This window comes from Podarcis pityusensis, assembly GCF_964106645.2.
Source record: "Podarcis pityusensis genome assembly, chromosome: 8".
Lineage (NCBI taxonomy): Eukaryota > Metazoa > Chordata > Lepidosauria > Squamata > Lacertidae > Podarcis > Podarcis pityusensis.
In genome coordinates, this window is record NC_138033.1 from 49,308,741 (window position 1) to 49,335,302 (window position 26,562).

At 43.8% G+C, this 26,562-nt stretch overlaps 1 protein-coding gene across 7 annotated transcripts in view; it reads left to right on the forward strand.

Annotated features, from left to right (window-relative positions):
• Positions 1 to 26,562, forward strand: part of ZNF469 (zinc finger protein 469) — a 286,315-nt gene that overhangs the window by 112,020 nt on the left and 147,733 nt on the right. For all 7 annotated transcript variants that reach the window (XM_081017728.1, XM_081017725.1, XM_081017731.1 and 4 more), the window contains exon 3: positions 9,765 to 9,831. The gene's annotated coding sequence lies outside the window, so the exon portion shown is untranslated. The remainder of the gene's footprint in view (positions 1 to 9,764; positions 9,832 to 26,562) is intronic.

Genomic DNA, 26,562 nt, shown 5'->3' on the forward strand with positions numbered 1-26,562 from the left:
CCACTGCCATGCAGACTTTCTAGGGATCCTGTTAAGATCTTACTTAAGAAGAGCCTGCTAGATGAGGCCAGTGGCTCATTTGATCCTGCATCCTGTTCTCACAGTGGCCAAGCAGATACCTCTGGAAAACCTGCAAGCAGGTGCGCTCTCCCCTCCTGTGGTTTTTAGCAAACTGGCATTCAGAAGCATTGCTGCCTCCAACCTTGGAGTCAGAGCATAGCCACCATGGATAATAGCCATTGATAGCCTTCTCCATGAATTTGTGTAATCCTCTTTTAAAACTGAGGGTCATCACTGCCTGCTGGGGGTGCAAGTTCCGCAGTTTAACTGGATAGCTTTGCTTTCCAGCTCAAGTATACTTCCAGGACTACTTAGCTCTGCCTTATGGACAGGTTCCCACATAGCCGTGGCAGAGAGGTGGGGGGCAAGAACCCACAAATGAACAGATAAATCACAGTTTGTATATTTTCCACCTACCTCTTTTGTTTATTTATGCATTTCCTTACATCATTTTAACTGCCTTTCAGCTTAAAATACACAGCTCAACATGCCAGGGTATTGAAAAACAGCCGAATCAGCGCTCCTGATCTTTTTGACACATATATGTTTTGGAATTATTATTATTGTTTAAATCTTTCTCTGTATGCCAGAATTTGTACTATGTGTTGTGGTGAAGAATCAGAAACCTCAAATGGTGAAAAAATCGTTTTGTGTCAAATTCTTGTCCTTGAGTTTGGTAGTGAAACTTTCGGACTTCTGTCATTGCGGCTCTAAATAAAATTAAATGAACCATATGCAGGGGAGACCGCAAAAGCAGAATTTTTTCTTTTGGGGCGGAATGCTCAACAATTTGTTTAGCAGCTCCACTTAAACTAATAGCCATAATTAGGAAGTTGCCTCCTCCCCCAATCCAGTTCTCTGATTACTAATAAGAAAGTGACAGATCTGTAATTTTCCTGTGTGTTCTTTTACTTCTGAATTCTATTGGTTGAAATGTCAGCTGCCCTGCTGGGTCAGAATAAAGATCCATTTAGTTGTCAGGATTCAGTCCCGCCAAAACTTAGAATCTGGAATCTCCTCAAGAGGAGGAGCTGAGGGAAAAGGACCTCTCAGCAGATCTCTACACCATCAGCAACACTGAGGAGTTGGTCAAATCCAGGCATTCCTGGCCCAGGCCCAGATTAAGACCTTTAGACGCCTTTAAGCACTAGAAAGATTATGGTGCCTCCCATATGCAATTCAAAATAAAAACAATATTAAACCATACAATAAAATTTTAACAAACAAAACATAAATTTACTGAAACACATGGCAAGATCAGATTTCCTCATATTATTTCAGTCTATGTCAGTAGGATGCCCCTGTGGTTTAGGTGGGGATACTTAATAAAAAGGAGAACAGGAAAAATTGGAGAGGAGTGTGGAACAGTGTGTAAAGAAGGCTAATGAAGTTCTGGTTTTCCTCATGGTGACTACTTTGATGTTGTTGAGTTTTTATAAAAAATATCAAACTCTTTCATTCATATATATATATAGAGAGAGAGAGAGAGAGAGAGAGAGAGTGAGAGTGTTCCTGCTTTGCTCTAACCATGAGCTTAGTATGCCTATTGGGGGATCTAATGCATTCATTCATTCATTCATTCTTTCTTTCATTCATATTCTCTCTCTCTCTCTCTCTCTCTCTCTCTCTCTCTCCACACACACATCAGCTTTTGCTAACCTGGTGCCCTCTAGACATTTTAAGACTACAACTCCCATCAGCCCCAGCCGGCTGGTTGTCAGTTCCTTGTTTTAGAAAGCCACACTGACATGATGTTTGTGAACTTTCTTGCAGTAAAATAATAATAATAATAATAATAATAATAATAATAATAATAATAGTAATACAGATTTCAGCTTAATGAGCTGATATTGTGACTCAGATTTCATGCAGCTGCTCCTACCTTTTTTGCCAGGGAACTTGACAGAAGGCTTGGGAGATAGTAGACTTGCGGAAGTGGGTAGAGAGCAGTAGTGGAACTCTCCCCAGGCCAAATCCATCAATGGCCCTTGCTTCATACTTCAAGTGTTTTTGTCCAACTGGAATGTGTCTTTGAACTCTGATCATGCCTCTTAGAGACATAGGAAGCTGCCTTATACCAAGTCAGGTCCATCTAGCTCAATATCCTCTACACTGACTGGCAGCAGCAGCTCTCCAGGATTTCAGGCAGAGGTCTTTCCAAGCCCTACATGGAGATGCCATTGGGGATTGAACAAGGGACCTTCTGGTTGCAAGACAGATGCTCTACCACTGAGCTATGCTTATGGCCTTTAAATCATGCCTCTTGCTTGCCCAGATGCAAGATAGAGAGTGGTATGTCAAGTGTGTGTAGGAACTAGCCTTCTGTAAAAAGGTGATGGGGGGGGGGGGATAACCACAAATAACCAACATGCTTAAGCCTAATTAATGTGTGAAGGGGTTAATGCCATAGAGTAAGATTCCTGCCTCTCTCCCTCAAGCCTATCGCTCCCCTTCAGTCTACCTGAGAAGCTCAGTGTGTAAAGAGGTCTGAGCTGGTTGTTCCAAGCTCAGTCCACATGGCTCTTACAAGATTCTCTTGTGTTCCTATACCAATAATTTGGGAACTTTCACCCCTGTAACTAAGCCAATTTTTACTGCCTGTGCAACTTTTTCTGAATGTTGTGTGGGAAAAGCACATGATTCTGACGTTTGGAGAGTTTGTAAGTAAAACATTTTAAACTTACCAAACATTTAGTCTTTTTCTACGCTATGTAAGAGGGAAGCTTTGGAACTCACATGGGCATATTTTAAAGGTCTAACTGCCTATATTTCCATGCCTTGCTGCATATAGTGATTTTTAATCTCTGCTGGAGCTTTCTCGCCAAAGAGTACTTGCCCCAAACCTAGATCTTGGAATCCTCCTTTTTCTATTTTGCCACTAACAAAATCTGCATTTTTTGCTCTGCCCTCTTTACTTCTGGTCCTGCCCACCATGGACATGTGGCCATTGGAAGATTGCCCATAAGGGAAAGTGTCCCTCAGGCTTGAAATGGCATTGCTCTGATGTCCGTGTTGCAGTACATTGATTGGGTGTCCTTACCTGGGCTGCTTGACAGCATTGATCTGTAAGCATAAAGCGCTCACTGTTGGCAGCTGCCTGATGGTGGAGGCCAGAAATTGTAGTATAGGCCACTTAAGTAAAACACTGATTTCAAGAAGAATCGACTTGGAAGCCAGTGTTCAAGAGCATGTGCTACAAAATGGTCTTCAACCAGAGCTCTCTCATCTAGGGACTGGGAGGGACCAGGCAATTCTTACACTCCAAGAAAGGCCTTGGCAAGGATATTTATAAGCCTTGTGTATTCAGCAGCTTTTGGAAGAGATTGGAGAGGCATGGCTCAGTCCTGGATCTAATATTTTTTGTGGCATCCCAAGTGCTTCCTTCTTATTCATCTTCCTCATCCACAACTTTTCATGAACAATGTGCCCTAGCTGCAAAGCCTGGAATGGGATCCAGGACGCATCGGATGTTTAGAAGTCTGATTTTGGCTTGGGAGACCCATCAGCCTTTGTCAATAACTTCCATTCTCAAAGTTTACAAAGCAGCGGGAGTTTGTTGTTGGCTCTGCCAGTTAGGCCTGGCAGCCTCAACTGTTCCCGCTGCTGCTTATCACTTCTAGACTTCATTCAGTGCTGGCAGTCTCAGGTCCTCCATCTGGACACCAGATTTGGCTGGGACCCTTTGGCGGATGATGCATGAGGCGGAACAGAGTATGAGATCTCTCCTAGCTCCCTCCTTCTCCAGCCTTGTTGGCTTCTGACAAGAGTGAAATCTGCAAAGTATTAGCAGATAGGGATAGGGACCCAAGGGAGCTGTGTAAGGACAACAGCTGAGACATCAGTTAAAAGTCACAGCCAACTTTATCTTTCAGAGGATCCCAATGAGGAACCTTGAATGTGGGACCTAAGCAGATTTTGCAGGTTTTGTTTTCCTTGTGATTTCTTCCACTGCCACGCAGTTTGGACTCCAAGTTCTGGGGGGCCCTTGGGCAAGGAGCTTCCAGTTGGTCCTTCCAATTTGTGAACGGACCAATATCCTCCTTGCCCATTTGCTTGCCCCTTTCCTCTAGGCCCAGTCCACACAACCACATGGAGGGAGAGTGCAAGAGAAGGGGATGAGGAGGCTTTCTTTCTTCAGGCCTCAGGTTCAGTCCCCAATGGCATGCCCAGTTAGGCTGGGAAATATCCCCTGCTTGAAACCCTGGAGAGCTGCTGCCAGTCAGTGTAGGCAATACTGGTCTGCCTCTTTACTTCAGCTCCCTATGTTCCTAGGTAGGTAGAAGAGAAGCAGCAGCAAAGGATCTAGAAATATGGACAAATTTGAAGTTATCATGGTTAGGCCGAATTGCTGTGATAAAAATGAATGTGCTGCCAAGGATGTTGTTTTTGTTTCAAACATTGCAAATTTTGGATAAGATGGACTGTTTCAAGAAGTGGCAGAAAGATATTGTAGTAAAGCCGCTCGCCCCCAACTGCCCCTCCATCACCTGTCTTTGCTCTCCGGCCAGACCAGGTTTCTTGCGCAGGTTGGCGAGGGTTTACTTTTCACAAACACAGACCGAAATAACACCGGTAGGGCTGCCACCACTCCCTTTGTTCCAGGGGAACCCAGAGTCACAACCCAGGGAGAAGGGTGTGTCTCATTTACCTGGCAATTCCCCCCCCCTCTACAAGCTGAATCCACAGGCTTGCAGACAGAAATTCTCCCGGTAGAGCGTAACTAAGCGGAAGGCTAGGATTTAGCTATTCCCTCGGAAAAGGCACAATACCAAACAGGTTCATCTTTAAAAGTTTATTTTAAAAGAATAACACAAAACATGTTGAAAATCAACAGGCACTTCTTTTGAATCTTACAAACAAGAAAATAAAAACGCTGTATAATCTAACTAGACCACTTCCTGGTGCAACTTGACTTCTCCGCGACCCTTCCCCTCTGCAGGGAGGTGGGACCGATTCGGATGGTCTGCCCCCGCCACTTAATGGATCCAAATGGTTTCCAGAGAGCGGTAGGGGATGCTTTATCCCATGTTGATGGCCTTTCAGCTGATTCCCTGGTGGCCCGCTGGAATGTGGAGTTAACCAGGGCTATTGACTGTTTGGCTCCGAAGTGCCCTCTCCGATTGCATGGAGCCCGGACGGCCCCGTGGTTTTCCACGAATCTGAGGGCAATGAAACAATCGTTGAGACGGCTAGAGCGCCGGTGGCGGATGACCCATTCTGAAGCTGACCGGACACAGGTTAGAGCTCAGTGTCGAGCCTACCAAGTGGCGGTAGCGACGGCGAAGAAGGCTTTCTTCGCCGCCTCTATTGCATCTGCAGAAAACAGCAGCAGGAGACTTTTTCAGGTGGTCCGCAATTTAGCGGAACCACCTGCTACATCGGGGCCCAATACGGGCCACATGATCTCCTGCAATGATTTTGCAAAGTTTTTTGCAGATAAAGTCGCTCAGATTCGGGAAGAGGTAGACGCCACCGTGGGAGCAGGGCCGGGGCGGGGGAGTGCTAGAGTCCTGTCTAGTCAAATTGTGTGGGATCAATTCCAATCTGTTACCTCTGAGGATGTGGACAGGCTGCTTGGACGAGTGAAACCAACCACCTGTCTCCTTGATCCTTGCCCATCCTGGCTTATAAAAGCTAGCCGGGAAGGGCTGGGCGATGGGCTTCGTGGGGTGGTGAATGCTTCCCTCCGTGAGGGAGCCTTCCCAGACCCGCTGAAAGAGGCGGTTATTAAACCGCTTCTTAAAAAACCATCTTTAGATGCGGCCACGATGGCCAACTATCGCCCAGTCTCAAATCTTCCATTCTTGGGCAAGGTGATTGAGCGAGTGGTTGCTGAACAACTCCAGGCACGCCTGGAAGAAGCGGACCATTTGGACCCCTTCCAATCGGGATTCAGGCCTCATCACGGGACTGAAACTGCCTTGGTCGCACTGGTTGATGATCTCCGGCGGGCTAGGGACAAAGGTGAGAGCTGTTTCCTAGTTCTGCTGGATCTCTCAGCGGCGTTTGATACCATCGACCATAACATCCTTCTGGACCGTCTTGAGGGGCTGGGAGCTGGGGGCACTGTCATACAGTGGTTCCGCTCCTTCCTCCTGGGCCGTGTTCAGAAAGTGGTGGTGGGGGATGAGTGTTCAGACCCTTGGGCTCTCACTTGTGGGGTGCCTCAGGGTTCTGTCCTCTCCCCCATGCTTTTTAATATCTATATGAAGCCGCTGGGAGAGATCATCAGGGGGTTTGGACTGGGTGTTCATCAGTATGCAGATGACACCCAGCTCTACCTCTCCTTTAAATCAGAACCAGTGAAGGCGGTGAAGGTCCTGTGTGAGTGTCTGGAGGCGGTTGGAGGATGGATGGCGGCAAACAGATTGAGGTTGAATCCTGACAAGACAGAAGTACTGTTTCTGGGGGACAGGAGGCGGGCAGGTGTGGGGGATTCCCTGGTCCTGAATGGGGTAACCGTGCCCCTGAAGGACCAGGTGCGCAGCCTGGGAGTCATTTTGGACTCACAGCTGTCCATGGAGGCACAGGTTAAATCCGTGTCCAGGGCAGCTGTGTACCAGCTCCATCTGGTACGTAGGTTGAGACCCTATCTGCCCGCGGACTGCCTCGCCAGAGTGGTGCATGCTCTGGTTATCTCCCGCTTGGACTACTGCAATGCGCTCTACGTGGGGCTACCTTTGAAGGTGACCCGGAAACTACAACTAATCCAGAATGCAGCAGCCAGACTGGTGACTGGGAACAGCCGCCGAGACCATATAACACCGGTCTTGAAAGACCTACATTGGCTCCCAGTACGTTTCCGAGCACAATTCAAAGTGTTGGTGCTGACCTTTAAAGCCCTAAACGGCCTCGGTCCAGTATACCTGAAGGAGCGTCTCCACCTCCATCGTTCTACCCGGACACTGAGGTCCAGCACCGAGGGCCTTCTGGCGGTTCCCTCACTGCGAGAAGCCAAGTCACAGGGAACCAGGCAGAGGGCCTTCTCGGTAGTGGCGCCCTCCCTGTGGAACGCCCTCCCACCAGATGTCAAAGAGAACAACAACTACCAGACTTTTAGAAGACATCTGAAGGCAGCCCTGTTTAGGGAAGCTTTTAATGTTTGATGTATCATAGTATTTTAATATTCTTTTGGAAGCCGCCCAGAGTGGCTGGGGAAACCCAGCCAGATGGGCGGGGTATAAATAATAAATTATTATTATTATTATTATTATTTCTAGATTTGTTTGGCAGGGCAAGAAGCCTCGAATAAAATATAAGATACTAACCGATGCCAAAGAAAGAGGAGGATTTGCCCTGCCAGACTCTATTATGAATCAGCTGCTTTTTGCTGGCTGAGAGAATGGCTGCTTCTTGAAAATACTGACGTGTTGGATTTAGAAGGTTTTAATAATGTATTCGGTTGGCATGCATACTTGTGGTACGATAAGGTAAAAGTACATAAAGCGTTTAAAAATCATATTGTTAGAAAAGCATTGTTTAATGTCTGGATAAGATATAAGGATTTGTTAGAAAAGAAAACCCCAAGATGGAAGCGAAGGCACAGAAAAAACTCAATATGGAGGCCAAATGGCCGAAATATTGGGAAATTCTGGAACAAGATGGAGACAGATTAAAATTGCAGAGCTTCAAAAAATTGAAAAACAGAGTGCGAGATTGGCTCCATTATTATCAAATAATGGAGGCATACAATCTGGACAAAAAAGTTGGTTTCCAGGTGGAAAAATCAAAATTGGAAACAGAATTGTTAGATCCAAAAATTAAGAATTTGTCAAGAATGTATAACTTGCTGTTGAAATGGAACACTCAGGATGAAATGGTGAAATTAGCTATGATTAAATGGGCACAAGATGTTGGACACAACATAATGATGGTTGACTGGGAACAGTTATGGACCACAGGTATAAAATTCACGGCATGTAAAGAAAAATTTAATGAAAATGATTTATAGGTGGTACATGACACCAGTCAAGCTTGCAAAAATTTATCATTTGCCCGATAATAAATGTTGGAAATGTAATGAAACTGAAGGTACATTCTTTCACCTTTGGTGGACGTGCCCAAAGATTAAGGCATTCTGGGAGATGATATATAATGAAATGAAAAAGGTATTTAAATATACTTTTCTGAAGAAACCAGAGGCCTTTCTCCTGGGCATAGTTGGCCAATTGGTGTTAAAGAAGGATAGAACTTTTTTTATGTATGCAACAACAGCAGCAAGAATACTCATCGCGAAGTATTGGAAGACACAAGATTTACCCACTTTGGAAGAATGGCAGATGAAGTTGATGGACTATATGGAATTGGCGGAAATGACTGGCAGAATCCGAGACCAGGGAGAAGAGTCGGTGGAAGAAGACTGGAAAAAGTTTAAAGACTATTTACAGAAAGATTGTAAAATTAATGAATGTTAGAAAAATGTTGGAATGAAGTTACATGGCTTTAGTAGAAATGTTATAAGGAATTAAGTATAAATAGATTAATAGAGTATTAAAGGGAAAAATAAGGCTAGAATCTGTTAAGATAATTAAAGGATAGAAAGCAGAGGAAGATGGAAAGGAATTGCTGAAACAATCAACAGAAGTGGAATACAAAAAGGGAGGTGTGAGGAGGTCACTGAAATAAGTGAATGAAAGATAAGATATTGAAATTGTTTGATTTTTTTTAAACTGTTTTTGTTTCGTTTTGTTAGTTTAATGTGTTGTGTAGTGTTTTTGTATTGTATTGTTCTTTTTTCTTTTTATTTTGTTGTGTTTTCAAATTGTTGGAAAAGTAATAAATATTATTTTTTTAAAAAAAGAAGAGAAGCAGCAGCAGAGTCTGGGGGTCAGTCATGGCCCCTCTGCAGTGTTGTGGGCATTGGCAGGGGCCCAGCAACTGCTGGTGCTGGCTCTGTCTTGGGATCTGCTGCGTGAAAGTTGTCCTGCACCCTCTAGCCTGCTGAGGGCTAGTCTGCTGCCATTTGAGGATGTTGAAGTAAGGTTCAACAACCTCAAGGTGGCATCCTGCCCTTTGTTTGACTCATGCAGCAAAATGCTTTGGGCCAGCCCAGGGTTAAACTGAGTCAGATCAGTGGACCGTTTAGACTATGGCTATTCTCTGTGACTAATACTGGCTGAAGGTCTTGCAGGTTTACATTTATTTATTGAAAAAAGACTTTTATACTGCCTATTAGTCCCAACAAGGGCCCCTAAAGCTGTTTACACAAAATAACCAAGTCAAACACCATCAAGGAACATGAATTGAAACCCATGAATCAAAAGGAGCAGCGTTAAAACCTTCACTCAACGCTTAAAATGCCGCATAGGATAGGCATCTTTTCAGCGCTCGCCTAAAGGCCCTCAGGGATGGGGCTGATCTCACAGCTGGGTGTTGCCACAGAAAAGGTCCCATCTTATGTTCTCTCCAGCTGAATCTGTTCTGGCATTGGGACTTCTAACCAGGCTTTTGAAGGTTATCTTAGCCCATGAGGAGGTTCATGGTTTTTGAAGCAATGCAAAACCGTGCAAGTTCTGTTTACCAGAGGTGAAAATGTGATGGCTGCCCACCATGCTGCAAGCAGTGATTTGCTCTCAAAATGCCTTCAACTCTCTTCAATCACCCATTGCCTGTTTGCAGAACTATTGTCTATCAAAACATCTTTTTGTGTCCAGCGAAATATACATTTCCTTTCTTTTAAAACCTTCTTCTTCTTCTTTTCACAGATGTCCCAGCACACATGCAAATCCAGGCATTTAAATATTTCTTGCTAACTGCTGACAACTTTTAAAGGTAAGCACAAAACGTCACTATATGAATTGTTTCTATTAACTACACTGTTTCAGTTGTTTATTTCACTTGGGAGTGAAGATCAAGTGTGAAAGGGGATAAAAATACCAGTTCTCTGGTCATACCTATTAGACCAGGTTAGGTTGCAGAAATAAGTATATTCAGAGCCAAAGGCAATATGCAAATTGTGTTAATGGAGTGATAGAGATGGAAGCTGACTATGACATTCATGGTATTCAGAAATGACTGGAGACGTGAGACTCAGGTTTTCGGATACAGTATGTCTCATGGCCTCTGATCCTGTGTGCGATTTGTGCTTCTGCCCAGATATGGGAGTTGTAAACCTGACTTCCATCAGCAGTGTACATCAGGCTGTGCTGTTAATAAAGCCTCAGGATGACGTGTCATTGTGGTATGTAAATGTGGGTAGGCAGGAAGGTGTCACTAGGAAGGTGCCTTGAAGGTAGGAAAGGGGGAAAGAAATTAATTCAGTTCACATCTTAATGCAAACCTACGCAATTCACAGTTCCTGAACAAATACCAGAACCAAATGTAGTTATCCTTCAAAATTCACACTTTTCTGAATTTTGCAATGCAGTTCTTCAACCAAAAAACGTCTATGAAAAATGTGTACGTTGGAGGGAAGTGCACACAACAATGGGTGTATTGGCATACTGTATTTGGGGAAATTCTTTATAGAAATGCATATATTACAAAAAAGGATATGTTAAGAAAAATGCCTATGAAAATGTGTAGGAATTCATAGACTTTAGAATGGAGAAATTAAAAACTGAGCAAATCTGAAATTGTCAACTTTGTCCCTTCCTCCTTGAAGGCACTGAGCAATGGGTTGGCTGCCATAGCTTTGGTGTTCTGTTTCATGGCATTGCCTTGTTTTGCGCATCACCCATCCAGCTTGGGCAGCTGGCAGCAGGAGTTAGGATTGTTGGTTGTGGACCAGCGTTAGCAGCCATCTCTTTTTCTGTCATCTGCTGCAGGTTCTGTTATCTCCCTACTACTTTGTATAGTGTTGAACCCGAGGAATTAAATCTTTGTGGATTGCTTATGAACAGGGTTGATGTGCATCTCCCAGACTAGTGTGCAGATCAGAACTTAGACTGTTAACCAGCATTTGCACATCCTGGTTGTTCCAGCGTAGTTGTTGGTTCAACGACAACAACAAAATCAATATGCATTTTAAAAAGCACAAGTTTTGGCATGTATTTGCATGGAAGCTCAGTTCAGATATTGGAAGGAGCACACAGTTTGGAATGTATATTTGTATACAGATTCTAATAAACATATTTATTTTTTATAAACTTCTGAAATATAATTTGTTCTGAAACCTATTTCAAGAGAACATGTCTGTATGCATTTAAATGTGAATCTTTACAAGGATTATTTTTTTTTGTAAAGAAGCTGATAAATGCAGAAAAATGGGTCAGAAGAGATTGATTGATTGAGGGAGGCATGCATGTAAAAGAGATGCAGATTGAGAATAGGCTGGCCAATCCATCTCTAGCTTCAGAGAACATATGGGCTCTGCCTGCTGTTTGTTCGCCTTGGCCCTTGATGGACCAAGATCACTGTTTCTACTACACCATCTTTTTGCCACCTCCAGGCATTTGGTACTTTTTAGTTTAGGGGAAAGGCGAGTAAGAGGTGACATGATAGAAGTTTGTAAAATTATACATGGCATGAAGAAAGCGTATAGATAATTATTTATTTTCTCTATCTCTCATAACACTAGAACTTGTGGACATCCAATGAAGCTGAATGTTGGAATATTCAGAAGGACAGATAAAAGAAAGTCCTTCTTCACACAGCGCATAGTTAAACTATGGACTCACTCCCACAGGAGGCAGTGATGGCCACCAATTTGAATGGCTTTAAAAGAGGATTAGACAAATTCATGGAGAAGAAGGCTATCAATGGCTACTAGTCATGATGACTGTGCTCTGCCTTCACAGTTGGAGGCAGCAATGCTTCTAAATACCAGTTGCTGGAAACCACGGGAAGGGGGAGCGCTCTTGTGGTCAGTTCCTGCTTGCAGGCTTCCCATGGACATCTGGTTTGCTACTGTGAGAGCAGGTTGCTGAGGTAGATGGGCCTCCCTTCAGACCTCCCCCATCTCCCAAGTGCTACAGCAGCTGCCTGTGGGGACTGCGCTTGCTAGCTTAATTCCCACCATTTGTGCTCAGGTTAGATTCAATTCATTGATTTCCTGTTCAATGAAGCCATCATCCGTGCATATGCTGTTGCTCCCGGATGTGCAACAGATGTCAGAACTGTAACAAACCCCAGCTTAACTCTTGTGATTTCAAATCTGGTGGAAGATGGTGTGAGGGAAAACTCTTCAGAAGTATTTCTCAAGAAACTATAGGGATACCTATGGATTGTGGCTAACAACACGTGGACTTGGTTTCACATACCAGCGGTGGGTGTGCAATGGAGCCAGAGTAAAGGGTACTATATACACAGTTTCTATCTGCAGTTCCAAGGCTTACTACATGGGGCAGCTCCATACAGAGATCCTGGCATCTCCTGCCAACTTCTAACTCCTGCAATTTATTTCTTCCATTTAACTGTACCAGCTCAATTGCACCATGATGCATTTTAAAAAAATGCTATGGAAAAGCAATATGTGCCACTTAAGAAGGGCAAAATACAGGAAGCCATCAGCCAACTAAAATAGTCTTGCAAAAGGATCCAGTAAATTTTACAATGTCTGGCTGCCATTTTTAGAATCTGAAACCAAAAACTATAACATAATACTAGGCCAGGCAGACTGTAATGGGTGGATTTTTGGAATGTGTTCCTCAGGTTCAATGTTTATTACCATTTCATTTTTGCATTGTTTTTCAATTTGAATTTTGCGGCAAATTAGAATAATGAAGTGCTGTTGTGTTGTTTTTTAAAAAATAATAATCCTATTTTTAGCTAGAATTAGCCAGCTATTGTGTTGAAAGTGTCCTGGATTTAGTAGCTTCTGTACCCCAAAGGCAGTTGACCTGGAGGGAATGTATGTATTTGCAGTGGGGTGTATGTGTGTGTGTGATCGTGTTCATCGTGTAAAAACAGACAGAGAGGCATAGGCACCGGCGTGTACATTGAAGTAAGTTTCTTTGGTTTCTACCCTGCTTTACAGTCAGGATTGATTCCCTAAGCAAATTATAAAGGAAAGCTACACAAATTGATATCAGCACATCTTGTGTGTTTGTGTGTAGGGGCGAATAGTTCTGACCCCTAGCATTTGGTGATGCTATCCAGGTTCCAGTCCTGAGTGAAGCTGATGGGAGTCAGATGTCCAAAACAACTGAAGAGCTAGAGGAATTTGCTCTAAAGAAATAATAATAATAATAATAATAATAATAATAATAATAATAATAATAATCCTTCCCAGAGAAGGATCTGGGTTGAGTGGTGTCAAGTAGGAAGAGGGCTGTTGCATTCGTGTCCTGCCTGCAGGCTTCCCTTGGGGGCATCTAGTTGCCCCCTATGAGAACAGGACTTTGGACTAGATGGGCCACTGGCCTGATTCACCTGCAGGATCATGTACCTTCAGACCATTATTATTGTTCTTTATTAAGCTCTTTAGTTCTTTTTTGCCAATGCAACCCAGACTCATTAAAATCATCATAAAACAAAGTATAGCAAAATACAAAACACATTCATATTTTTAAAAGGCAGGATTAAAAGATTCCACCCGCTAAAGTTGGTGTTATATGCTGAAACCATCTTACCCCAGTGAGTAATCTGGCTGCTGAGTTCTGCACCAACTGCGGAACAGTCTTCAAAGGCAGCCCTGTGTATAATGTGTTGCGGCAATTAACCTACAGGTTACTAGAGTGTAGCGACCAGAAGTGGCAGAGAAGGGTCTGTCCCTCAACTGCTTCCTGGGACCATTTCAGGCTTGAACTTTGAACTCAGGACTTCCTCATGCAAGCCGTGTGCTCTACCACTGAGCCAAAAAGACAGGAAGGCGCGTGGAGCTGTCATTGAAGCCAAAGGGGTTTCCAATATCTTTATTTCATTATTCTACAAGATATATGTGTGTGCGTATGTGTCTCAGATTGCTTTATGGTTTGGTGCTGCTTGTTTTAAAGCCATTCAAGGCTGGTGTGCCGGCAAGGCTGGGTGCCAGCCAGGAAATTCCATGAAGCTAAAGATGGACCCTGTACAAACAGCCTAACATGCCTCAGATGTCTTTTTAATATAGGAAAATGGAGGGTAATAAGGAGCACATGGGCGCTGCAAATAATGAGATTATTAACAAATATACTGAAATGAAGACATTTGACTGCACCATTTAAGCAACAACAAGAGCAACACCCTGCAAGGCTCCCCCCTCCCACCACGTTTCATCTGGGGTTACTTTCTCTTCCTCTCTGCTTCTCTCTTTAATGGGGATTCTCACAGTTTATAGCTCCATAATCGCTTGTAGACATATATATTTAGATGTTCCCTCCCTTGCAGACAGAAGAAAGCTGAGTCTAGCACAGAGAATTGCATAAAGATGGAGTGGTTGGAAGCGATTCTAGTAAAACAGAGAGTGGAAAACGAGCCCTGGGTCTGAAATGGAGAAGAGGGTCTTCTGGAAGGAAACAAGTGAACCAAGAGAAAAGGAAAACATATAAAGGATGGGTGAGAGTTCAGCAGCAAGCCCATGGCTGGAGGCTGCAATGCTTCTGAATGCCAGTTGCTGGAACCACAGGAGGGGACAGTGCTCTTGTGCTCAGGTCCTGCTTGTGGGTTTCCCTACAGGCATCTGGTTGGTCACTGTGAGAAAAGGATGCGGGACTAGATGGGCCAATGGCCTGATCCAGCAATATCTCCTTATGTTGTTAAGATATTATTATACAGAATGAACTTCATTGTGTTCTCAGTCATCTAGAAGTGAGGGCAATTAAGGCAAGAGTTACCAGCCATAAAAAACCTACATAGGATGAGATGTTACATAAGACAAAAGTCATATTACACTCTCTGTAAAAATGGAAAGAGAGACCTAAGTCCATTAAAGAGTCCTGCCCCTTTACCAGGCGAATTTAAAGATGTTCCCATCAATGTCTCTGTAGCAATTAAAATGGCTTCGTCTTCACCTTACAGCTTTCATTGGCTTCATTATGCTGCTTTTATGGAGCAACTGCTTTCTTTTATTCTGGTTCTTTGGTTTTTTCCATTGTCAGTTTAATTTTTTGTTGCAAGCATCCTTGAGGATCTTTATAATGGAAAGGTGAGGTTCTAACAACAGTGATAAGCAAACCAACTGTACCTTCACACTGTCAGTCTGTGACCTCCTTTTCTAGTCAGTAGTGGGTGTCCATCAGGTTGCCAACCTAAGATTCAGGGAACAAGTGAGACCATTCCAAAGTGGCTTATGAAATCTTCTTGAAGCCACCTAATCAAGCCAGTATGAAGCTGGTTTGCTTCAGTGGATCTTGATCAGGGAACTATAAGTAGCATTAAAACAACGGTCTGTGGGAATTCTATCCTGAAATGTCAGTGGTGTGTTTCACAAATGACTTCATTCTTCTGACAAGCGTCACAAATGACATTTATTTATTTGTTTGTTTTATTTAACAAGACATACATGGCTGCTTAATCATTCCCCCCCCCCCAAAAAAAACCCCTCTAAAAGAGCAGTCCTAATCATGTCTACTCAGAAGTCAGCCCTATTGAATACAATGGGGCTTACTCCTACAATGGCAGGTTTAGGGTGGCATTCAAAGTGGTTTGCATAAAATAATATAAAATGTTCACAAGAAAATGTTGATAAAACCAACTGGCATTTAAAAGCAAGGAGGCATAATAACACTGCCAAAACACAGATACAAACAGCCGTTCTACAGACCAAATATGCATCGTAAAGTTACATGTCTAAGTAGGCTTGCCTGAACAGAAAAGTTTTTAGCAGGCATCGAAAACAGCACAATGAAGTTGGCTACCTCATATTAACGGGCAGGATGTTCCAGAGAATAGCTGCTACCATAACAAAAGACCGATTCCTCGCTAGTGCAGAAGGAATGTTACACAGCACTTGTCCATAATGCTGGTATTAGTGTTATTTCTAGGAAATTAGAAAGGCTATTTCTGAAGAGCACCTTGTCACCAGGTTTTCATGCCCTTTATCTGAGCCCTGAATCACGAGAACTAAGTGGGAATTGGAGAGGATGAGAAACATGATTTTAGCATTACCTCGCTGGCCTTGAGTAAGTTTTTTATGGAGCAATTTTCCTTTGGACAGCACACTTGTAAGGAGCATCATTACATCTGCTTGCTCCAGATTGTCCCGGAGAATTTAGTTCTTCCTTTTGATAAACTAATAGTTTTCACGTTGCATTAGTATTGGGGTTTTGGAAAGGGGTACGGAAATGGCAGATGTGCCAAAGGAAAATAAAAGAATAGCTTTGTTGGAAAGAGGCCTCCTTTGTTTGACAGAAAGACCTACAGATGCTGCAAGCCATCATATGGGCTTCACTATCCTGAGTCCTTTCCCAGCAGAAAGGATGAGTAGTTTTGCAAGAGAGGTCATGATGATCCTGCCTCCCATATATATTTTCTGGCCCCACTACTTTGTAAAGACACAAAATTTCAAGAGGTGTATCCTTTAACTGACTGATAACTTCAATTAATCTCTTAAAAGCCATTTTAAACAACGAAAGAGGTGCATCTGACTAATCAGGCAACATACCTTTTTTTAAAAAAATGCTTATTTTAAAAAGAAGCACTTATATGCTTAAAAAAACTACTACTACTACTATTGCTGTTTAGGGACATGGGTGGGGCTGTGGGTTAAACCACAGAGCCTAGGACTTGCCGATTAGAAGGCCGGTGGTTCGAATCCCCGCGACGGGGTGAACTCCCGTTGCTCAGTCCCAGCTCCTGCCAACCTAGCAGTTCAAAAGCACAAACTGCAAGTAGATAAAAAGGTACCGCTCTGTCGGGAAGGTAAATGGCATTTCCGTGCACTGCTCTGGTTCGCCAGAAGCGGCTTAGTCATGCTGGCCACATGACCCGGAAGCTGTACACTGGCTCCCTCGGCCAATAAAGCGAGATGAGCGCCGCAACCCCAGTCGGCCACGACTGGACCTAATGGTCAGGGGCCCCTTTACCTTTACCTTACTATTACTATTTATTACCTGCCCTTCACCCTAAGGTTCTGGGGAAGGTTACAATGATTAAAAATAACATTCATATTAAAATACAGTATTAGACAAATTAAGAACAGTGTACAACAACTCTGTTGCGGATGCATCATCCCCATATTCATTTTCTCCCTCTCTTCAGCAGGAATAGTTTCTCAACCTGCTGAATTCTCTATCAGCTCCTATGGATGCATAGAATAAATGCAGCCTCCTGGCTTAAGTTTCTAGTCCTCATTGTGCTATCTGGATATAGGTTCTGCCGGTGCAAACACCAAGACTTTGAACAGCATAGAGTGCAGAAAAGGATGACTACTAATCATCCATTGCTACTTCTAGTAACATTTCCATCTCTAACGAGCAATTTCCCTTTGTCTGGTCTGCTGGAGCCTGGGTTGCAGTCGTGTCATTAAGCTCAAGTACTAAAAATATCTCCAGGCACCGGGGAGGAAACTGTTGCTAGTGCAGGTAACCAGATCCACACATTCTTGGCTTTGTCTCCTGAAAGGAAATGACATAGGAAGGAGAGAGAGCAGGGAAGGGGCCCTGTTAGTTACAGATTTGATTTATCAAGCCCAATACTGCCTTGACAAATAGGTTTTCAATTGAGTCTCTTTTTGAAATGAGGAGTTTTGAAATCAAGGTGAAAACCAGCAGGCCATGCATGTGATGTGAGTGCCTTCACGGGACCCCTGTTACATATATTTGCTGTGATGTCATCCCGCTGGCCCAGTTGTGCTAGCTAGGATGTGCCATAGCCTCAGGAGGTTCATGAAATGGTGTGTTTGGTGGATGGCTCCAGATAGTGGAGTAGTGTGTTGGCAAAGCATCCTCTGATTTCACTGGAGATAATGCAGGGATGCTCCCATATGAACACAAGAAGGGCCTATTGGCTGGATCAGGCCAATGGCTCATCTAGTCCAGCATCCTGTTCTCACAGTGACCTCCCAGATGCCCCATTAGTAGGTTCTGAGTTATGATTATAGTATTCAGAGGCACAGTATCCAACAATAGATGCAGAACACAGGCATCATGACTAGTAGCCACTGATTTCTGATCTCCCTGGGAGGACCCCTGACAGCCCTTCCAAGACTTCTGAAACAATGCTGATCTTTGACCTTCAATGACTCTTCCCCCTGGTGATAGCATGCAGTTGCTCCCATGGGCAGGATGGTTGTTTTATGTATTAGTACCACAAAAACACCATAAACGTGAGTTAATGGTGATGTGCTAAACTGCAGTGCTGTGCCTGGTGGTGGCTGCACCATACTGGCTCTCTGCAGCAAAAGTGCCAATACAAACCCTGATTTTAAACAGCCATAGTGTGCCCAGATAGTTATGCAACTTGCAGCCCAAATTAAGTAATATCACACAATTTGCATGATTTAGTCTACCCTTGATGAACTGGAATAAGAAGTCAGGCTTGAGCAGCAAATTTTATGCTTTTTGGCTTGCATTAAACATGGCTGCACATGTTTATTCCTAGAGAGCTGGGATCAGGTACCACCTTCCTATAAAATGTAGGCTCTGTTCTCCAAACTCCTTGTAGCTGAAGGGGAGTAATTCTCAGAAACAAACAAAATTAGCCCTGCATGCTTTGCTCAAAACAATAAAGCTCTCCCATTCCCCAAACACTTCATCTTATATAGACATTCCCCCCCACCCTTCTGTGACATAAGAGCCATTTTCGTATTCCTGTTAAGCAAGAATGGAATTACAGGGGCTTTCCTTTTCAATGGGGCCACATGGATTTGCTTATGGAGGGCAGCTCTAGGAAGGGCCAGAGATCCTTCAGCCTGAGTCTCAGAGCTTGCAGTCAATAAAGTCATTGACATGCTCCTCAGTAGATAAACAAACATTCTTCTTTCTTTCTTTCTTTTTTTTTTTTTTTTTTTTGAGACGGACAGGAAGGATGGAAAATGATTCATAGGAAAATGGAGTATAAAATATACGCTAGCATTAGGTATTACATGTGCTGAGTTTTTGTTGGCTGCCCAAGAATGCTGAGGTTTCTCTCAAAGGCTGATGCCATTCTGGAACAATGTCATTGTGGAGAGTTTGGTCAAGATGAGACAATCGTGTCTGGCCAGTACTCACCAGTGAGAGGACTAATGTGTTATTTGGCATTTGGAAACTCTTTGGCAGGCAAGATTTCTTGAGTGTCTACTCATCCAGTCGGCTGTGGCATTTTGCAAAGAAAGCTGGCCACTGTGCTAAGAATGCCCACCCCCACCTTGGTGGCCTGGCTTATTTTCTTTCCTCCCTCCACAGTAGCCACAGAACCAGCCCCGGGTCACCATGTAACATCCTTGGGCAGTTGGCAGGGGCCCTGGTGCCCCAAAGAGCTGGACAGCTGCTGTTTAAATTTCCCACAATGCCTCAGAACAATAGTACATCAGGGTAACTGTATCTTGAAGCAAGCATGGAGGACCTGTGGCTCTCCAGGGGATGCCGTTGGACTACATTTCCCATCATCCCTAATGCTTGGCCATGCTGCTGGGAATTGGAGTCCAACAGCATCTGGAGGGCCACAGGTCAAACCTCACCCCACCTATAATTTTTGTGATAGGTTTTCTACAGTGCTTGGGGGCAGAGGCAGAAGCCCACCAGCTGCCTCACCAGAATCTTAACCCCCAAACTAAAATTGGTTGTGGGGATATTGCAGCATGTCTGCTGTCTCTGTATCTGCACAGGGTTCTGAGTACACAGAGAAAAGTCAAAATTTGCAAGTGGGGCCCACTGTTGAATGCATTTTACGGTATGTGCAGACACTTCTTTATAAATAACTTGGATGAAGGAACTGAGGGCATACTCATCAAATTTGCAGATGACACCAAACTGGGAAGGGTGGCTAATGCTGCAGAAGACAGAATTGGGGTTCACGATGACCTTAATAGCTTGGAGGACTGGGCCCATACCAACAACATGTATTTCAATAGGGACAAATGTCAGGTTCTACTCTTAGAACCAGCTGCACCAATATAAGATGGGGGACACCTGGCTTGCCAATAGTACATATAAAAAGGATCTAGGGGACTTAGTAGACCACAAGCTTAACTAGAGGCAGCAGTGTGATGCAGTGGCAAAAACTGTAGGCTGCATCTACAGTATAGTGCCTCAACCAAGGGAAGTCATAGTACTACTCTATTCTGCCTTGGTCAGGTCACACCAGGAGTACTGTGTCCTAGTCTGGGCACCATAATTTTAGAAAGATATTGACAAGCTGGAATGTGTGCAAAGGAGGGTGACGAAGATGATCTGGAAACCAAGCCTTATAAGGAACAGTTGAGGAAGTGAGGTATCTGTAGCCTGGAAAAGAAGAGATTGAGAGGATATATGAGAGATATCTTCAAATATCTAAAGAGCTGTCACATGGAAGATGCAGAAAGCTTGTTTCCTTCTGATCTGGAAACTAGGACATGAATCAATGGCTTCAAGTTACAAGAAAGGAGATTCCAATTAAACATCACCAAGAACTTTCTGACAGTAAGAGCTGTTTGGCAGTGGAGCGGTCTTCCTTGGAAGGTGGTGGACTCTCCTTCCTTGGAAGTTTTCAGGCAAAGGTTGGATAGTCGTTTGTCATGGATGCTTTAGTTGAGATCCCTGCATAGCAAGGCGTTAGACTAGGTGACTCTCAGGGTCTCTTCCAACTCTGCTATTCTATGATTCCACATCATCTGTTTAACATTTCGTAATCCTGTGTTGGTAGTCCACTGTAAATCACTGTTCCTAGCCCTGCCAAAAGCTTTGCAAACTGTTGGACAGCTGCCCCTTTGCCTCTACTCTCTCTCGCTGTCTCCCAAAAAGTTAATTCATACCCTTTGGGGCATAAACCTTCATTAGCGTGATTAGTTCCCATTTAAGTCAACTCAACGGCAGCTCGGCATATGGCGTTTGGCAGCACCGAGACCTCGACTCGCTGCCAGACCAATGGCAGCCGTCGAGTGAAGTCACCGGCGGATCTTTTGGAGAAGGGGGGCTCCATTTGTTTGCTTTGGCAAGGTGAGCACCTGCCTGAAGGGAGCCGAATATGAAAGAGTGACATTAATTGTTTTATTTTTAAAGGGCCAGGCCAAGCCTTTGGCAGTGGCCAGAGAGCCTTAATTAATCCCCTTTGTATTCTGACTGATGTGCATTGAAATGGCTCTGGAAAAGTCTGATCCATGCTGAAGCAGCATTAAGTGCTTGAAAGGGAGATGGCGGGAAGAGACAGGCAAGGTGGAGAAGGGGATGGGGAGCAGATCAGAATCAAGAAGAACAAGATTTCTGGAATTTTCTGCCGTTTTCCTTCCAAATCCTTCAGGTTGCCTGTTTATGGGAAGATGTCAGAGCACCATTTGCACACATCCTTCTCCCAGCTGCATGTAGCAGAGTTGTCCATGCCCATCTCAGGGGCAGGGAATTTGGATGGAGGGGTGTAGAAGAATTTCAGTGAAAGCAGAAACAGGGGAGGAAATTGCCGACATTGACTAATTTGTCCCATGCCCGAAACAGATATCAATCCAGTGAATATGGTCGGTATCCGTTCTTGTTGCTTTCAGTTCATGAATAATACATAATGGACTATGCCCCCCCCCCATTTGCAATATGTTTCCTTTGCAATGAAACAAATGGGGCAGAATAACATAATTTATGCATTTAATTACATACATCCTGTAAGTTACATGATTTTGCCACAGCAGAGAGTACAACAAGCAACATAGTTTTGAGTGGAAGATGAACTGCAGCAAAACAGAAACAGTGCTGCATGCTGCAGCTACAGGGCAGAATGAGAGATGATGCTTTGTTACATCCCTAGCCGGAAGACAAGAGAGTTATTCCAGTGGTGCAGCTGGGCAGTGAGCTGGAGTCCTGCTGCTGCTGTTCTCTACCTGGTCTCCTCCTGAGCCATAAATTAAGGGGCCTGGTGTGGTCCTCTGCACTGTTGTCACTGAGGCTGTGAGTTAGAATTTTCCAGCAATTCTGCCTCTGTGATTGGGCTGGGAAGCCTTCTATTAAGGACTTGCTTGAAGGGCTGAAGCTGAGATCAGCATCAGACCACTTTCACTCCTCCAAGCCAATCCTCAGGGCCTATGTCAGCTCCAGGTTCTGAGAATGGGGTGCTGGAGCAGGTGGGCCATCAACCTGACCCAGCAGGCTCTTCTTATTTTCTTATGGCAGCCAGAAAACTGTAAGTGGGACCCACCATGGATCTTACTTACATTTTCCCATTCACATCATCTATTGAACTTCATGGAGGTTTGAATTAACATATTTTGAAATTAATGTCAGACACATGAGCACATGCCACATGTTCTGCAAGAATGTGACTCATTGAACACACATTCTGGATCCATGAGAATCCTTGTTCTCCTGGCTGTTTCTGTTAGCACATGCCTCAAATGTTCCTTAACAAAATGCTGATTTAATACAGCTATGCTTTTCTCCCCCAAAACAACATTGTGTGTGTGTGTGTGGGGAGTGTCTATTGTATGGTTTTGGGTTTAGGACCCCAGAAAGCGGTGAGTGTTTCTTTTTAAGCTATAGAGAACTTCATCACTGAATCTATGGCATCAACCTTAAAACTTGTTTTCAGTGCATGGGCTCAGCCCCAGAAGAAGTTAATAAATAAGTAAGAAAAGAAGGCCTCTAAACATGTACATACTACTTTTCTCTTATGAATAATGACAGCCTGCTGCATATGAGCTAGAAGCAAAGTCTTTCAGGTGCTAGGGATTCCAGAAAGATTTGAACAGTTAGGTAGAAACAAGCTGAATAGGGACACCCCCCCCCCCAATTGCCTGCAGGAATGGAGTGGCTGGAGAGAACTTGCTGGGTGTGCTTGGACCCCAGTCACTATCTCACAGCCAAACCTACCTTACAGGGTTGTTGTCATGATAAAACAGAGCAGGACACACCATGTACATAACATTGAGCTCTTTGGAGAAGAAGCCAGATACAAATGGAATAAGAAGAGGTCTACAGAGAGCTTTTCCAAAGGCAAATATTCAGTAAAGAGAGAAATTTGGGGATGTTTGGGACAGAGCAGGATGAAGGTCCTCATGAGGTTTGGGTTAGGAGGGTTCTAGTGAATACTGTTTCCTGGGGTGACCTGAAGCGTTGGCTGCTTTACACTTTTTTCTTTACTGTTGAAAGGGAGCTGCAGTTTGTGGTCAGAGGGCCCTGCAGTGTAACCCTATGCTTGGGAACTGAGATCACTTAAACCCCTGTCAATTATAATATATGCTGCCATGATATTGCTAGGGGCACTGGCTGTCCTTACCATGGCCAGCCCTTGGACCACCTTGTCGAAGAGTTAGTAAATACTACAATCTCCTTCAATGTGGATTTACCCTCCCCCCTGCCTCCTCAATAAACCTTGACTTTGCAAACAATTTACAAAAGCCTGTGGAAACATTTGCACACCGATGTTTTGCAAATCCCTAGTTATTTCCTCTCCATCTAGTTGTCTAAGTGCTTGGAAAAACACTGAGATTCACACAGTGTATAGTTAAAACTCTGGTATTTGCTCCTACAAGAGGAAGTGATGGGCACCAATATGGAAGGTTTTAAAAAGAGAATTAGACAAATACATGGAGGCTATGTTTTATCTCCATTGTCGGAGGAGTCAGTATATCCTTCTGAATACCAGTTGTTGGAAACTGGAAGAATGGAGAGTGCCATTGCGCTTGTGGGCTCCCCATAATAGGCATCTGGTTGAGAACAGGATACTGTACTAGATGAGCCCCCTCTGTCTCTTCTTATGTTCTTATATTGTGCTGAATTCAGCAGTAAGACTGGGGTGGAGACTGGTCCTTTCCTCTCGCATGGGAAGGCAAAACAGAGTCAAGGGCCAGCATCCCTTTCTGATGACTAACAACTCAGGTGAGTAATGGAGCAATTGCAGGAAAGTTTTTAACTCTGAAGCCAGCTTTGTTTGATCTGCATCTGGGTGAGTACAGAGAGTCATGAGAATTGCCACCCCCCCTTCATTTTGGATATGTTTGTTAATCACATGTGACACATCCTCTGCTTTGAAAACAAACATGAATGAACGAACGAGGCAATTAGAAGATGAGAAAGAAAGCCATTGGAAGAAAGTTGCGGTTCTAAGCCCTTTGTTAATGATACTTGCCAATGATCCAAATTACTCTGTGGCTTTAATCGGTTGTTTGCTGTGACTGATCCTTGCGAGCTTTGCCAATACAGTCTCCCACCTTCAGAATGGTCTCAGAACTCTGGTCGCGCACGAGGCAGATTTATGGTTCCAATGCATTAATGTATGTGAAGGATCTTTCAGAGAGCAAAGGATTAGTTTGCGGTTTGAGTGCTTTGTGAGTCATACAGGCTTATATGGCTGTTTACATGATTATGGATTAACTTTAATGATGCTGGAATCAAATCTTGCTTATTTGAGACAAACATGATTATAGAGGCCTTAATTCTTCCTTTTACACACACGTGCAGTTTGAGACAGCAAAGTTAACAATTTATGCACATTTCAGACTCAGATTTGTCAAAAAGTGATTTGGTATAGTGCATGGATGGGCGAACATCAGACTTGGGAACCAGATGTGGCCCTCTAAGACTTTATGTCTGGCCCCCAGGAAGCTCCTTGGGCTACACCTCCTGCTCAGTCACCGGACTCACTTTGCACCCTCCTTGGGTATTTTGTCTGGTTGGAATGTGCCTTGGAACTCTGATAATGGTGCTTCTTATCCTGGTTTCTTAATGCTGGTCATTGAGTGTAATAATAAAGATTTGATTTGCTGCCTGCAACAAATACAGGGCTGAATGGAAAATGATGCCTTCTTATATCCCAACCTGTACCACAGACTTATTATATGCCGATCATCAGATTGCTCTCTCTCTGTCTTGGTTTCTTCATAACACAAGATAAATAATGGCCTTCATTAGAAGATGGCTTCTATGGGATACATAGTAAAGATTTCAGCTGTTCAATCCTCTATGTGTCTACTCAAAAGTAAAATTCCAGAGGCTTACTCTCTGGTAAGTGGATATAGGATTGCAGAATTATTGCAAGCATGCCATCAGGAACATACACTGTGTGTAGCACAATTATATCATTAATGTGTTATTTATATTATTATTTTTAAAAATACCAAATAAACTTGCTTTCCTTAATCAGAATAAACCCCAAGAAGTGGATGTAAAGTTTAATAAAAACAACACTTTAACAGCACTTTAACTATAAGTACAGTTACACAACGGCAGATGAAACTATTGACCTGTGATTTGAACTTGCTGCAGACCATAGCATTCCAGGAATCCTAAATCTCTGTTTGCTGTGAATAGATTGGAAGATGCAGCCCTGCTCTTGTCCAAATGAATGCTTGAGATGGACTGAATTCTGCAGCCCCCCCCCCTCTCCCGCCTACAAACTCTGCCTTGTGGGCTTTTCTTAATTGAAAAAGTCATCACGAATCACCTGTAGGCTCTATTGAGGAACCCATTTTTGGTTGATTGGAGATGCCTTCCTATTAGCCACGACAGAATGTGTGCCCAGTGGTCTGGAAACAAACTCTTGGCTGTCAAAAAAATTGAGGCTCCTCTCCCTCAGTTTCAGCCTGAACATTCATCCTTGTCTGGTTACTGCCATAACCAGAGGGAAAATCCAGTCTACTGCTCCATCCATTATAGCATCATCTTCCTTCTTGACTTCTGACTGGGGAGGGGGAATGTGCATGGACTCTGCAAGATGCTTTGTCAAATTGTAATGAAGCTGCAGAACTTTTGGATCTGTATCATCAGAGGAACAGAGCTAGGAACAGAGCAATGGCTTGTTCATGATCTGTTATCCTTGGATTGCAATCCTCAACTCAGTTCAAACTGTGATTTAATATGCTCCTCCAAGAGGGGGAATTGGAGACCCAAAGCAACACAGGATCAGAATCTTTTGATACACCCTTCTTCTTCTTCTTCTTCTTCTTCTTCTTCTTCTTCTTCTTCTTCTTCTTCCTGGGATAAGCAGTCATGTTGTCAGGTCCATGGTTCTGTGGTAAAGCACACACTTGAATGCAGAAGGTCCCGGGTCCAGTTCCTGGCATCTCCAGAGAGCAAGGCTGGGTGGGGGGACCTTTTCTCTGCCTCTGAGACCTTGGGGAGTCCCTGCCAATCAGGGAAGACAATACTGAGTTAGATGGACCAATAACCTCACATATTATAAGGCAGCTTCATGTGTTCAAATGCCTGGAGTGTTGCTGGTGGGATGTGGTTTGTAGCCTGTGATGTGTCAGCCATAGGCTTAGTTCACACATCCATCTGGCTTGAATAGAACTGGCTCAAAATGTCTGGGGAGAAACTCACACCATAAGTAGAGTGACTACATCTCCTCCTCCACAGAAGACAGTCCCCTGTTTCTAAGCATCTCCTGTTAGAAAAGCTATCTGGGCCAAACCTGTTTTCTAGATAAAGAACCCTAAGATGGACAGACCAGGTGTGTGTGTGTGTGTGTGTGTGTGTGTGTACGTGCATGTGTGTGCACGCATACACACACACAGGTGGGCCAATTGTCATGGGCCTATGATTTTGAGGGGGACTACTCAGATTCCCCCTGGTAATAGGGGAGCCTTTGGTAAAGATTATTGAAATG